The sequence below is a fragment of the Oryctolagus cuniculus genome, chromosome 5 (assembly GCF_051225735.1).
Source record: "Oryctolagus cuniculus isolate XC-2025 breed Fujian yellow rabbit chromosome 5, ASM5122573v1, whole genome shotgun sequence".
NCBI lineage: Eukaryota > Metazoa > Chordata > Mammalia > Lagomorpha > Leporidae > Oryctolagus > Oryctolagus cuniculus.
The window spans coordinates 103,784,163-103,799,499 of NC_142871.1; the positions used below are offsets into that span (position 1 = coordinate 103,784,163).

General features: G+C 38.0%; 1 protein-coding gene across 8 annotated transcripts in view; it reads right to left on the reverse strand.

Moving 5' to 3' along the window:
- The window catches only part of ADGRB3 (adhesion G protein-coupled receptor B3), an 857,936-nt gene that overhangs the window by 439,688 nt on the left and 402,911 nt on the right, over positions 1–15,337 (reverse strand). The gene's annotated exons all lie outside the window — the stretch shown is intronic.

Consider the following 15,337-nt stretch of genomic DNA (forward strand, 5'->3'; position numbering starts at 1 on the left):
ACAGCGGGTAAAGCCACTGACTGCAGTGCTGGCATACCATATGGGTACCAGTTCATGTCCCGGCTGGTCCACTTCTGATTCAGCTCTCTGTTATGGCCTGGGAAAGCAGTATAAGGTCTTGGCCATCCTCTACTTTACCTGCTACACCTCAGCACCGGCCCCCAGAGCAAACACTCTAATCCTCATACTCTACTGCCTTTCCTATTACTATACTCAAGGTTGAGAAAACAAATAACCTTTCTGGTGGCACCATGCTTGTTGAGATAATGATTTCAAGGTATCCGATTGTGCCTTGAATGCTAGAGCTGTACCGTAATTCCAGACCAAACGAGCCCTGATCAGATCTTATTAGGTCAAGAAAATTAAATTACTCTTTAGATGAGGCTTATCATCATATGATATATTATCATGTTAACAATTGCTGTCATATTTATTGACATTCTATTTTACATGCGAATAGTAAAAGTGCCTATTACTAAATCCTTAGGCTAAGCTGTGGTAATGAGGAAGAGAGACATGAATACAGTATGCCCCATTTCTAGCAATTCTAGAAATAGAGAGGTCTGAACTGTAGAAATAAGAAAAGAAATCATGAGGGGCTGGCATTTTGGCATAGTGGGTAAAGCTGCCAACTATGACATTGACTTCCAATCTGGGTGCTGGTTCATGTACTGTCTGCTCTGTTTCTAATACAACTCCCAGCAAATGGCCTTGGAAAAGCAGAAGATGGTCCCAGTGTTTCTGCCCCTACCACCCACATGGGAGGCCTGGAAGAGCACCTGGCTTTAGCCTTGCCCAGCACTGGCCACTGTGGCCATCTTAGGGAGTACATCCGAGGATGGAAGATCTCTGTGTCTCTCCCTATCTCTATAACTCTTTCAAAAAAACAAAACAAAACAAAACAAATAAATCTAAAAAAATTTGTAGGAGACATGAAAAAGTTACTCAATCCTCATGTGCTGCTAGGTCCATTAAATTTGATAAAATGCGTTTTGCCTCAAAAAGAAAGATGATATATAAATGTTATAATCCTCTTCAAAGTATTTTAAATAATGAAGTTAAACTTTCTTTTGAGAGTTGTAGGTTAAAATCTTGAATGTAACATATAGTGTCTCTGGTATTCATTTAGTTACTGCATAGGAAAATGACCGACCTAATTTGTACCTAAGGGCCTATACTGATCCACCTGCTAGGAATGTGAGAAACAATTAGCTTCAGACAAGATATCAGTAAGAATACATACCTAATTAGCATGTCTCAATGCCTTGGCAATCGTGGCCATCTGGGGAGTAAAACTGTGATTCATTTTCTCTCTCTTGCTCGCTCTCTCTCTCTATGTCTTTCTGTAATTCTAACTTTCAAATAAATAATCTTAAAATAAACATGGAAAAATCATTGAAGAGTTAGGACTTGAGATAGAATGTGGAGAAGCAAGATGAGCACAGAAAGGAACTATGTGATCAAAAGTACAGAAAGTGGCATAAGCATAGCACATTCAGGAGACCAAGGTTTGTGGAAAATGGATGCATGCTGGAATACATAGATTGTTGTCCTTACCAGGTGATCACAGCTATTGATGGCCAGCATGAGAATGGCACACCACTCAACACCTACATTAGCTCATCAAGTGTTTTAATTAATATAGAAGATGTCTGACTTAACTGAAACCACTATCTGTGCCTTCAATTTAATTCCTTGATTACATAATTCTGAAACATTTATTTGGAATACCGTCAGCATTTAAAAAAAAGGAACAGGAAAACTAGGGTTAAATCTTCTTACTTCATGTCATCATTGGAAAATCAATTTTTCAACCCTAGAGAATGTGTCAGATAAACAAATTGTTTGCCAGTATTGAGTAATGATCTGTTTGAAGGTCATGATTGCTTTTCTTAATGAAATAGAAGAGAAAGTGCAAGGGTGTGTTACATACAGCATTAAACATAGCAAGGTGAATATTACTGTGTCAAACCTTAGTTTTCTGTTGCTGATATAAACTGCCTGTCCTTTTTTTTTAAAGATTTATTTATTTATTTGAGAGGTAAAGTTACAGACAGGGAGAGGGAGAGACAGAGAAAGGTCTTCTGTCTGCTGGTTCACTCCCCAAATGGCCGCAACGGCCGGCACTGTGCCGATACGAAGCCAGGAGCCAGGAGCTTATTCAGGGTCTACCATGCAGGTGCAGGGGCCCAAGGACTTGGGCCATCTTCTACTGCTTTCCCAGTCCATAGCAGAGAGATGGACTGGAAGAGGAGCAGCTGGGACTAGAACCGGCGTCCATATGAATGCCAGCACTGCAGGCGGAGGATTAACCTAGTGCACCACAGCGCCTGCCCCTAAACTGCCTGTCTTAGCGTGGGTTATAGCCAAACATACTTAGAAAGCACTGTGTTAGAACAACAGAATTGTTGGCAAGGAACAGACAGATGCCTGAGTAGAGGCACTCCTGTTCGTACTCTCTCCAATATCTGCTTTCTTCCTGACACAAATCTAAACTGTCTCAAGGACCTACCTTTCATTCCACTAAGAGATCTCTTTTTCTGTATCTTATGACACACTAGTACTAAGACATACTTTCTTCTTTTCTCACCTCCAGATCACTATCACAGAATCATCATGGTTTTTTTCCTCACCCTCCAGGCTTCATTTACTAATTTGTGTTATCTAACTCTCCTATACTGAATTTCTAGGAGTTCCTGAAGGCATGGAGAGGGAGAAAGGATTAGAAGGCTTTTTTAGTGAGATATTAGCAGAAAATTTCCCAGGTTTGGAGAAGGACAGAGAAATCCTAGTACAGGAAGCTCATAGAACCCCTAATAAACACGACCAAAAGAGATCCTCACCACGACATGTTGTAATTAAACTCACCACAGTGAAACATAAAGAAAAGATCCTAAAATGTGCAAGAGAGAAACGTCAGATTACTCTCAGAGGATCTCCAATCAGACTCACAGCTGACTTCTCATCAGAAACCCTACAAGCTAGGAGGGAATGGCGAGATATAGCCCAGGTACTAAGAGAGAAAAACTGCCAGCCCAGAATATTATATCCTGCAAAGCTATCATTTGTAAATGAAGGTGAAATAAAGACTTTTCATAGCAAACAGAAATTGAAAGAATTTGTCGCCACTCGTCCAGCCCTGCAAAAGATGCTTAAAGATGTGTTGCACACAGAAACACAGAAACACAGAAACACGGTCATCAATATGAAAGAAGGTAAAGGAAGGAAACCTCACAGCAAAAGATCACAGTGAATTCAAAGCATATATTAGAACTTATCTTTGGCAAATGGCAGGGCAAAGTTACCACTTTTCATTAGTCACATTGAAGGATAATGGCCTGAACTGTCCAGTTAAAAGACACCGACTGGCTGATTGGGTTAAGGAACAAAACCCATCTATTTGCTGCTTACAAGAAACACATCTTTCCAACAAAGATCCATACAGACTGAAAGTGAAAGGCTGGAAAAAGATATACCATGCCAACAGAAATGAAAAAAGAGCGGGCGTAGCCATCTTAATATCGGACAACATAAACTTTACCACAAAAACTGTTAAGAGAGACAAAGGGACACTATATAATGATTAAGGGATCAATTCAACAGGAAGATATAACAATTATCAATGTATATGCACCTAATTATAGGGCACCAGTTTATCTAAAAGATTTGTTATGGGACTTAAAGGGAGACTTAGACCCCACTACAACAGTACTGGGGGACTTCAATACTCCACTCTCAGAAATAGATAGATCAACAGGACAGAAGATCAACAAAGATACAGTAGATTTAAACGACACTATAGCCCAAATGGATCTAACAGAAATCTACAGAACTTTCAATCCTACAGCTAAAGATTTTACATTCTTCTCAGCAGTACATGGAACCTTCTCTAGGATTGACCACATACTAGGCCATAAAGCAAGTCTCAGCAAATTCAAAAGAATTAGAATCATACCATGCAGCTTCTCAGACCATAAAGGAATGAAGTTGGAAATTAGCAACTCAGGAATCCCTAGAGCATACACAAACACATGGAGATTGAACAACATGCTCCTGAATGAACAATGGGTCATAGAAGAAATTAAAAGAGAAATCAAAAATTTTCTGGAAGTAAATGAGGATAACAGCACATCATACCAAAACTTATGGGACACAGCAAAAGCAGTGTTAAGAGGAAAGTTTATATCAATAGGTGCCTACATCAAGAAATTGGAAAGGCACCAAATAGATGAGCTTTCAATTCACCTCAAGGATCTAGAAAACCTACAGCAAACCAGACCCAAATCTAGTAGGAGAAGAGAAATAATTAAAATCAGAGAAGAAATCAACAGGATTGAATCCAAAAAAAACATTACAAAAAATCAGCCAAACGAGGAGCTGGTTTTTTGAAAAAATAAACAAAATTGACACCCCATTGGCCCAACTAACTAAAAAAAGAAGAGAAAAGACCCAAATCAATAAAATCAGAGATGAAAAAGGAAATGTAACAACAGACACCACAGAAATAAAAAGAATCACTAGAAATTACTACAAGGACTTGTATGCCAGTAAACAGGGAAACCTATCAGAAATGGATAGATTCCTGGACACATGCAACCTACCTAAATTGAACCAGGAAGACACAGAAAACCTAAACAGACCCATAACTGAGACAGAAATTGAAGCAGTAATAAAGGCCCTCCAAACAAAGAAAAGCCCAGGACCAGATGGATTCACTGCTGAATTCTACCAGACATTTAAAGAAGAACTGACTCCAATTCTTCTCAAACTATTCAGAACAATCGAAAAAGAGGGAGTCCTCCCAAATTCTTTCTATGTAGCCAGCATCACCTTAATTCCTACGCCGGAAAAAGATGCAGCATTGAAAGAGAATTACAGACCAATATCCCTGATGAACATAGATGCAAAAATCCTCAATAAAATTCTCGTCAATAGAATACAATAACACATCAGAAAGATCATCCACCCAGACCAAGTGGGATTTATCCCTGGTATGCAGGGATGGTTTAATGTGCGCAAGACAATCAATGTGATACACCACATTAACAGACTGCAGAAGAAAAACCATATGATTATCTCAATAGATGCCGAGAAAGCATTTGATAAAATACAACACCCTTTCATGATGAAAACTCTAAGCAAACTGGGTTTGGAAGGAACATTCCTCAATACAATCAAAGCAATCTATGAAAAACCCACAGCCAACATCCTATTGAATGGGGAAAAGTTGGAAGCATTTCCACTGAGATCTGGTACCAGACAGGGATGCCCACTCTCACCATTGCTATTCAATATAGTTCTGGAAGTTCTAGCCAGAGCTATTAGGCAAGAAAAAGAAATTAAAGGGATACAAATTGGGAAGGAAGAACTCAAACTATCCCTCTTTGCAGATGATATGATTCTTTATTTAGGGGACCCAAAGAACTCTACTAAGAGACTATTGGAACTCATAGAAGATTTTGGCAAAGTAGCAGGGTATAAAATCAATGCACAAAAATCAACAGCCTTTGTATACACAGACAATGCCACAGCTGAGGAAGAACTGCTAAGATCAATCCCATTCACAATAGCTACAAAAACAATCAAATATCTTGGAATAAACTTAACCAAGGACGTTAAAGAGCTCTACGATGAAAATTATAAAACCTTAAAGAAAGAAATAAAAGAGGATACCAAAAAATGGAAAAATCTTCCATGCTCATTGATTGGAAGAATCAATATCATCAAAATGTCCATTCTCCCAAAAGCAATTTATAGATTCAATGCAAAACTAATCAAGATACCGAAGACCTTCTGCTCAGATCTGGAAAAAATGATGCTGAAATTCATATGGAGACACAGGAGACCTCGAATAGCTAAAGCAATCTTGTACAACAAAAACAAAGCTGGAGGCATCACAATAACAGATTTCAGGACATACTACAGGGCAGTTGTAATTAAAACAGCATGGTACTGGTACAGAAACAGATGGATAGACCGATGGAATAGAATTGAAACACCAGAAATCAATCCAAACATCTACAGCCAACACATATTTGATCAAGGATCCAAAACCAATCCCTGGAGTAAGGACAGTCTATTCAATAAATGGTGCTGGGGAAATTGGATTTCCACGTGAAGAATCATGAAGCAAGATCCCTACCTTTCACCTTACACAAAAATTCACTCAACATGGATTAAAGACTTAAATCTACGACCTGACACCATCAAATTATTAGAGAGCATTGGAAAAACCCTGCAAGACAAGATATAGGTACTGGCAATGACTTCTTGGAAAACACCCCAGAAGCAAAGGCAGTCAAAGCCAAAATTAACATTTGGGATTGCATCAAATTGAGAAGTTTCTGTACTGCAAAAGAAACAGTCAGGAAAATGAAGAGACAACTGACAGAATGGGAAAATATATTTGCAAACTATGCAACTGATAAAGGGTTGATAACAAGAACCTACAAAAAAATCAAGAAACTCCACAACAACAAAACAAACAACCCACTTAAGAGATGGGCCAAGGACCTCAATAGACATTTCTCAAAAGAGGAAATCCAAATGGCCAACAGACACATGAAAAAATGTTCAGAATCACTAGCAATCAGGGAAATGCAAATCAAAACCACAGTGAGGTTTCACCTCACTCCGGTTACAATGGCTCACATTCATAAATCTACCAACAATAGATACTGGAGAGGATGTGGGGAAAAAGGGACACTAACCCACTGTGGTGGGAATGCAAACTGGTTAAGCCACTATGGAAGTCAGTCTGGAGATTCCTCAGAAACCTGAATATAACCCTACCATTCAACCCAGCCATACCACTCCTTGGAATTTACCCAAAGGAAATGAAATTGGCAAACAAAAAAGCTGTCTGCACCTTAATGTTTATTGCAGCTCAATTCACAATAGCTAAGACCTGGAAACAACCCAAATGCCCATCAACAGTAGACTGGATAAAGAAATTATGGGACATGTACTCTATTGAATACTATACAGCAGTCAAAAACAACGAAACCCGATCATTTGCAACAAGATGGAGGAATTTGGAAAGCATCATGCTGAGTGAATTAAGCCAGTCCCAAAGGGACAAATATCATATGTTCTCCCTGATCGGCGACAACTAACTGAGCACCAAAGGGGAAACTTGTTGAAGTGAAATGGACACTAGGAGAAACAGTGACTTGATCAGCTCTTGTCCTGATGGTTGATGTACAATGTAATACTTTATCCATCTTAGTATTTTTGTTTGTTCTAGTACCATTGGTTGAACTCTGTAATTAACACACAATTATTCTTAGGTGTTTAAATTTTAACTGAAAAGTGATCCCTGTTAGGAATTTGGAAAACATTATGTTGAGTGAAATAAGCCAATCCCAAAGGGACAAATACCACTTGTTCTCCTTGATAGGTGACAACTAACTGAGCACCAAAAAGGAAACCTGTTAAAGTGAAATGAACACTATGAGAAACGGTGACTTGATCAGCCCTCACCCTGACTGTTGATGAGCAACTTGAAATGTTATCCCTCTTAGTATTTTTGTTTGTTTGTTCTACTTAATACTTTTGGTTGAATACTGTAATCAATACACAATTCTTCTTAAGTGCTGAAACTTAACTGAAAAGTGATCACTGTTAAATATAAGAGTGGGAATAAGAGAGGGAAGAGATGTGCAATTCGGGACATGCTCAAGCTGACTTACCTCAAACTGGAGAGTTAGAAACATACCAGGGGATTCCAATTCAATCCCATCAAAGTGGCATGTACCAATGCCATCTCACTAGTCCCAGTGATCAATTTCTTTCACAATTGATGGTAATGATAGGACTAAGAACCAAAGGGATCACATAAACAAGACTAGTGTCTGCAAATACTAGCTGATAGAATAAAAAATGGAGAGAATGATCCAACATGGGAAGCGAGATACACAGCAGACCCATAGAATGGCAGATGTCCTAAATAGCACTCTGGCCTCAGAATCAGCCCTTAAGGCATGCAGATCTGGCTGAAAAGCCCATGAGAGTATTTCAGGCATGGAAAGCCAAAACACTCTGGGGGAAAAAAAAAAACCTAAATGCAAGATCTTTGCGATTTAGATCCCAGTGGAAAGAACGGGTCATCAAAGAAGGAGGTACCTTTCTCTGAAGGGAGGAGAGAACTTCCACTTTGACCATGGCCTTGTCTAAATATGATCAGAGTCACTGAACTCAGGGGGCTTCCATAACCTTGGCATCCCATGACAAGAGCCTAGGGTGATTACTGAGGCCATAAACAAGAGTGTCAATTTGTTAAGTCAACAACAGGAGTCACTGTGCACTTACTCCTCATGTAGGATCTCTGTCCTTAGTGTGCTGTACATTGAGATTTAATGCTATAACTAGTACTCAAACAGTATTTTTCACTTTATGTTTCTGTGTGGGAGCAAACTGTTGAAATCTTTACTTAATGTATGCTAAACTGATCTTCTGTATATAAAGAGAATCGAAAATGAATCTTGATGTGAATGGAAGGGGAGAGGGAGTGGGAAAGTGGAGGGTTGCAGGTGGGAGGGACGTTATGGTGGGGAAGCCATTGTAATCCATAAGCTGTACTTTGGAAATTTATATTCATTAAATAAAAGTTAAAAAAAAAGAATTTCTAAAAATGAAATCTCCATTTAATGACCTCATTTATAGAGAATCATAAGCCAACTTTTCTCATTTGTCTTAATTTTCCAGTTTTCATGATCTACATTTTCCAACATGCATCCCATTTACTACAAATCTTGGTCTCTTGAATATGCCTTGCTTATGTCACTTTTGTGCTTTTGATTGTAGTTTATTTCTATGCTCATCTTGCTTCTCCAAATTCCAACTCAAGTCCTAATTCTCTCATGTTTTCTTTTCTAACTACTTCAGTTCAGATCTCTATATTTCTAGAATTGCTAGAAGTGTAACACAATGTGCTTATACCTTTCTCATTATCACAGTTTAGCCTTTTTTTTCTTTTTATTTGACAGATAGATTTAGACAGTGAGAGAGTGAGAGAGAGAGAAAGGTCTTCCTTCCGTTGGTTCACCCCCCAAATGGCGGCCATGGCTGGAGCTACACCAATCCGAAGACAGGAGCCAGGTGCTTCTTCCTGGTCTCCCACGCGGATGCAGAGGCCCAAGTACTTGGGCCATCCTCCACTGCCTTCCTGGGCCACAGCAGAGAGCTGGACTAGAAGAGCAGTAACCGGGACTAGAACCCAGTGTCCATATGAGACACCGGTGCCGCAGGATTGGAGGATTAACCAAGTGAGCCCTGGCACCTGCCCTTTTTTTTATTTGACAGAGTTAGAGAGAGAGAGAGAGAGGCAGAGAAAAGGAGCCTTTTTCATTAGTACTTTTTTCTTCAATGACATTATAAGCAGCTGAGAGCAAGGTCCATATTTTACTTTCATATTAAGATTCATAACAGTATCAACAATGGCATTATGGAGCAACTCTTGTGTAATGGATAATTAACAATGATCATTGTGTGTTTAACCTTCATTATTTCTAAGCCTCATGACAACCCTGAGAAGTAGATTCAGTCAATCTTCTTTATTAAAAGAGTCTGTATTTGTGAATTCACACACCGACCAAATTTACTTGTAATCCCCAAATCAAATCCCATATGCTATCATGGTCTATCATGGAAATATGCTGACTGAGAAACATTTGAGTTGCAAAATGTGCATATTCCTGGTTGATGTCAAACATGGCGATACTCTACCTTTTTTTCTTCATATTTTATATTGTAAACAATCATATTTTCATGGTCTATTTAGTACAAATTTTCTTATATTCTTTGTGTTTTTTGTTTAGTGGTGATTTCACTATATAAAAGGTGGTCAGCATAGTACCGAAAGGTTTTTGAGTGATTAAAAGCAGAAGTCTGTGATGTGCCTTAAGTAGAAAATGCATGTCAGATAAACTTTATCTGAGGAATAGTGCTGTTATCTGAGTTCAATGTTGTTGTATTAACAACATACATTAAATGAGATATCTTTTAACAAAAACACAAGTTAAACAAGGTCCTTTTGATTGGTTGATGATTATATTATGACCAGAATATCAAGGTAACTGAATCCTGTATTTCCCCTCGGAGCAATGATTCAGTAATCATCAATTTAGTGTTTGCTGTAATTTTATAGAATATAACTACCACAAATAATGGCAATAAACTGTACTGTTATACCATCTTTACTTCCTTTTTAGAAATGAAGAAATAAGATAGAAGAAGGATAAATAATGTGTCTGAGAAGACCAAGTTAGTTACTGGGTAAGTTGAAATTTTAACTTACATATTTCATTGGGCTTTATCAAGATTTACAGCTTCTTCTGTGGATGTTGCAAATCCAATATTTTAGTGATAGCATGAGATATAGTGTGAATTTTTCCAGTGCTATAAAAGCAAGTAAATGGGGGCCAGTGTTGTAGTATAGTGGGTAAAGTCAATGCTTGAGACACTGGCATCCCATGTGGGTGCCAGTTCCTGTCCTAACTGCTCTACACCCAATCCAGTTCCCTACTAATGGCCTGGGAAAAGATGGCCCAAGTACGTGGGCCCCTACCATCCACATGGGAGACATGGATGAAGCTCCCAGGTCCAGGCTTTGGCCTCGCTCAGCTATGACCATTGCAGCTATCTGGGGAGTGAACCAGTACAGAGAAGATTTGTCTCTTCGTCTCTTTCCATAACTCTGACTTTCAAATAAATAAAAACAAGTACATGGAAATGTTTATCTTCCCCTCTCAATCTAAATTGGGTATTCTGAGATGTTTTATTTTTTGTGGAAACAAGTGAATTCCCCAAACATTATTATATTACCTTGATTCACTCAGTAACTATTTCATCAAATATTTGAGTGTCTACTAGACTTCAAGTTCCTGGACAAGTCTTGGGAATATGATTATCTCTCAACAAGCTTAAAATTTACTATTAAAGGCAGACTTAAAAATAGCAATTACAATATTTTATGTGAGGATTCTACAGTAGGGATGTTTACAAGGTTTCAAAAGGCCAAGCAAGTAATAAAAAAAATCAAATTCTGCCTGGGATTTGGTGAGATGATTTTTGAGAAGAAATGATCTTTGAGCCTGATCTTGAAGAACCATATGTCATAATGGAAAAGGGCAGGATATAATGCAGAGAACTAATATGAGCTGAGTCTCAGAGATAAAAAAGTTTAAAGGTTTGGAAAAGAATGTCCGTGAAGGAAAAAGACTTCTGGAATATCTTCTACCAGTTTCTGAAAAAAGGAAAAGTGCTACCATGGCTTGTCATTCTAATACAGAGAATCACATTTTAATTTTAGTTTTTTTTTTTTCTATTTTAATACCTCACAAATCACTAAAAATGAAAAACTGCTATGCTTAATGGAGGGACACAAAATGATAGTGTATATTATGTTATAGTTAACATCTGTATATACCAGGAAAAACTGTAGTTGTGCAATCAGATAAAAAAATGGATACTTTGAGTAAATAGAGTGGCTTCATGAAGAGCTTGATTTTATGGCCCAGCAGCTAAACCGGCCAGGTACAGCTAGCACATGCTGCATTAAATTCTCCTCTTAAAGATCTAGTTACTGTAAGCATTTGAAGATAGCAAACCAACAAATAGAAGTTCTCTCTCTCTTTCAAGTAAAAGTGAAAATAAATTAAAACTTTAAAAGTAAACATACAGTTCTAAAGGTTTGTTAATTTAAAATATTTACATTAATTTCTCACATCTCAGTGTATTATTATTGAGCAGGGATAGATGTTATAAAATTATAAAAATAAAATGTCTTAATAGTATTTAGAAATTTTGTTCAATGAAGTTTTCCATGGACAGACTGTCTCTGAAAACCAAAGACAAACACTTTGCCTTTGGGAAGTAATAAAGATAATTATCAGGGAAGCCATTTGAACAAAGAGAAGGATCTCATGTATCGGAATAAATCATGGCAGTTTTCATGCTCTTAATTCATAACATTGTAATCACCATCTTAAAGGCCTTTAATCTTTTCTAAGGATTTCACAAAAGTTTACTTCATCAGATTTCTAGTGTTGTAGCTATCTTTTGTCTCTTTCATCAAAATATGATATCAGTCTTTTACTAAACCCATCATTACTGGGCATTTTAAATAAAATGTCTTACAAACAACTACATATAGAAGAATATACTATTTTTAAGTAGGTCTACTCAATGTTTCTTTGGTCTTTGCTCATAATTTCCAAGCTGAGGAAAAATCCTACATGATTATTAATTATGATGTTAATTAGTTAATTCAATATACATTTGTTAAACAACCTACAATCAAGATTCTATACAAATCTTCTTGGGGGGAAGTAAGCTGGAGCTTGGCTAAGTTTCAAAGATGGACCAGGAAGATGTCTTATTTTGCAAAGATTTGCTGACAAGTGCTAATAATACAAGATATAAGTAGGTGCATGAAAGAGAATGCTGTTGGCATTCACAGGCCCAGAGTGTACCAAGATATCACTTTAGAATACTGAGAAGGACAAAGACAGTATGAAAGCAAAAAAGAAACCAAGACCCAGAACCAAGAACACACAATGTATTCAGGATGCAAGAAGATGTTCAAGAGTGTGGTCTGTATAAAGAAATAGTAATGATCCATGTATGAGGCTGGAAAGGTAGATAACATACATATAGTGGAATGCATTAGAAGCCAGGATAAAGATTTGAGGCTTTTATTCATGGGGCCTTGAGGCTCCAAATGTTTCTCAGTGAAGAGTAACATAATTGGAGCTGTTCTAGAACAACTAATAGGACTAGAGACAGGAATGTAGGAAACTATGTCAGGATCAAAAGAAAGAGGACATATACACAACGTAGGCTGAAATGATTAGAGGCTGACAGGATAATGGCAGTTAGAAGACAAAGGAAAGCATGGATGGAAGAAGTATCATGCAGAAGAAAGAAGAGAAGCAAAAAGTCAAAATTATGTTACAATTTTAGTCTGAAGATTGCTAATTTTTACAAAGAAAAGTATAAAATACAGGTTAGAATTCAAAGTAAGTTAACTTTAATGTTATGCCTTATTAAACCTGAGGTGCTAGTCAATAAGAAATGTCAGATACCTTGTTTATCTAAGGTACAGAGAATGCTAAGTAAGGTTACAAACTCGTTTACAATCAGGTAAAGAAGAATGAAGTCTTGACAGCTGACATTCAGAAACACTTAATAGACTTCAACTGGGATTTTGACTGGCAGAGATGGAAAAAGGAGGAACGTTAGAAGGGGAGTGCATTCCAGGCGCTGAAAAGATACCAGTAAAGTCAATGAGATAGGAAAATCCAGATCCCATTCCTGAGGCAATGATGCTTAGGATTTTAAGAATGTGTAGAGAACTGATAAGAAAGTGGGATCCAAACAGAGAAGCTTATTTCTGATTATGCCTACAACAAAATAATCAGCCAAATTGCTTTTTTTTAAGTTAAACCAACTAATGCCCATGACTAAGCAATAGGGTGAAGTAATTGTTCATGGAGGTAATGCATTTTAATGAAGAGTTCAATCAAAATACACTCCCAGTATAAATTTGTGGTCTTTTTTCCCCAAAGACCTTTTATGTAATGAGTACAAATTTCGTAAGTACAACTTTATAAATACAATGATTATTCCCACCATACCCAGCCTCCCACTCTACCTCTTCCTCCTTCTCCCATTCCCAGTCCAAGTCTCCATTAAGATTCATTTTTCAATTAACTATATACACAGAAGACAAACTATACTAAGTAAAAATTTCAAAAATTTACACACACACACAAAACTATTTGAGAACAAGTTTTACAGTTAATTGTCATAATACAACACATTGAAGATAGAAGTCCTGCATGGGAAGTAAGTGAACAGTGACTCCTGTTAACAATTAACACTCTTATGTATGATGTCAGCAATCACCCAAGGCTCCTGCTATGAGCAACCAAGGCTATGGAAGCCTTTTGAATCCACAATATCTGTCAAGATTTAGATAGGGCCATATGCAAAGTGAAAGTTCTCTTCTCCTTTCAGAGAAAAGTACATCCTTCTTTGATGGCCACTTCTTTCCATAGGGGTCTTTCTCACAGAAATCCTTCATGTAAAACTTTTTTTTGCCCCACTGTCTCAGCTTTCCATGCCTGAAATGCTGTCATGGGCTTTTCAGCCAAACCAGAATGTCTTAAGGGCTGAATCTGAAGTCAGAGTGTTTTTTAAAGTGATTGTAGGGGCTGGCACACGGCTCACTAGGCTAATCCTCCACCTGTGGCGCCAGCACACGGGGTTCTAGTCCCGGTCGGGGCGCCGGATTCTGTCCCGGTTGCCCCTCTTCCAGGCCAGCTCTCTGCTATGGCCCAGGAGTGCAGTGAAGGATGTCCCAAGTGCTTGGGCCCTGCACCCCATGGGAGACCAGGAGAAGCACCTGGCTCCTGGCTTCGGATCAGCGTGATGCACCGTCCGCGGCGGCCATTGGAGGGTGAACCAACGGCAAAAGGAAGACCTTTCTCTCTGTCTCTCTCTGTCCACTCAGCCTGTCAAAAATAAATAAATAAATAAATAAAGTGATTGTCATTCTATGAGTCTGCTGTGTGGACTTCTTCACATGTTGGAACATTCTCTTCTTTTTAATTCTATTCTTATTACCAGATACTTGATCTTATTCATATGACCCTTTAACACTTAATCCTATCTATATGATCACTTTAACATTTAATATACTCACTTTTAACACTTAAGACCATTTTTACCATTCGGCTTAATGAGATTTGGGGTCCGATGACAAGGTTTTTTTTTTTTTTTTTTTTTTTTTTTTTTTTTCTTCAAAGCTTTGTTTTCATTTATTTATTTTTTTTAAACTTTTATTTAATGAATATAAATTTCTAAAGTACAGCTTATGGATAACAATGGCTTCCCCCCATAACGTCCCTCCCACCCGCAACCCTCCCCTTTCCCACTCCCTCTCCCCTTCCATTCACATCAAGATTCATTTTCGATTCTCTTTATATACAGAAGATCAGTTTAGCATACATTAAGTAAAGATTCCAACAGTTTGCTCCCACACAGAAACATAAAGTGAAAAATACTGTTTGAGTACTAGTTATAGCATTAAATCTCAATGTACAGCACACTAAGGACAGAGATCCTACATGAGGAGTAAGTGCACAGTGACTCCTGTTGTTGACTTAACAAATTGACACTCTTGTTTATGGCATCAGTAATCACCCTAGGCTCTAGTCATGAGCTGCCAAGGCTATGGAAGCCCCCTGAGTTCACTGACTCTGATCATATTTAGACAAGGCCATGGTCAAAGTGGAAGTTCTCTCCTCCCTTCAGAGAAAGGTACCTCCTTCTT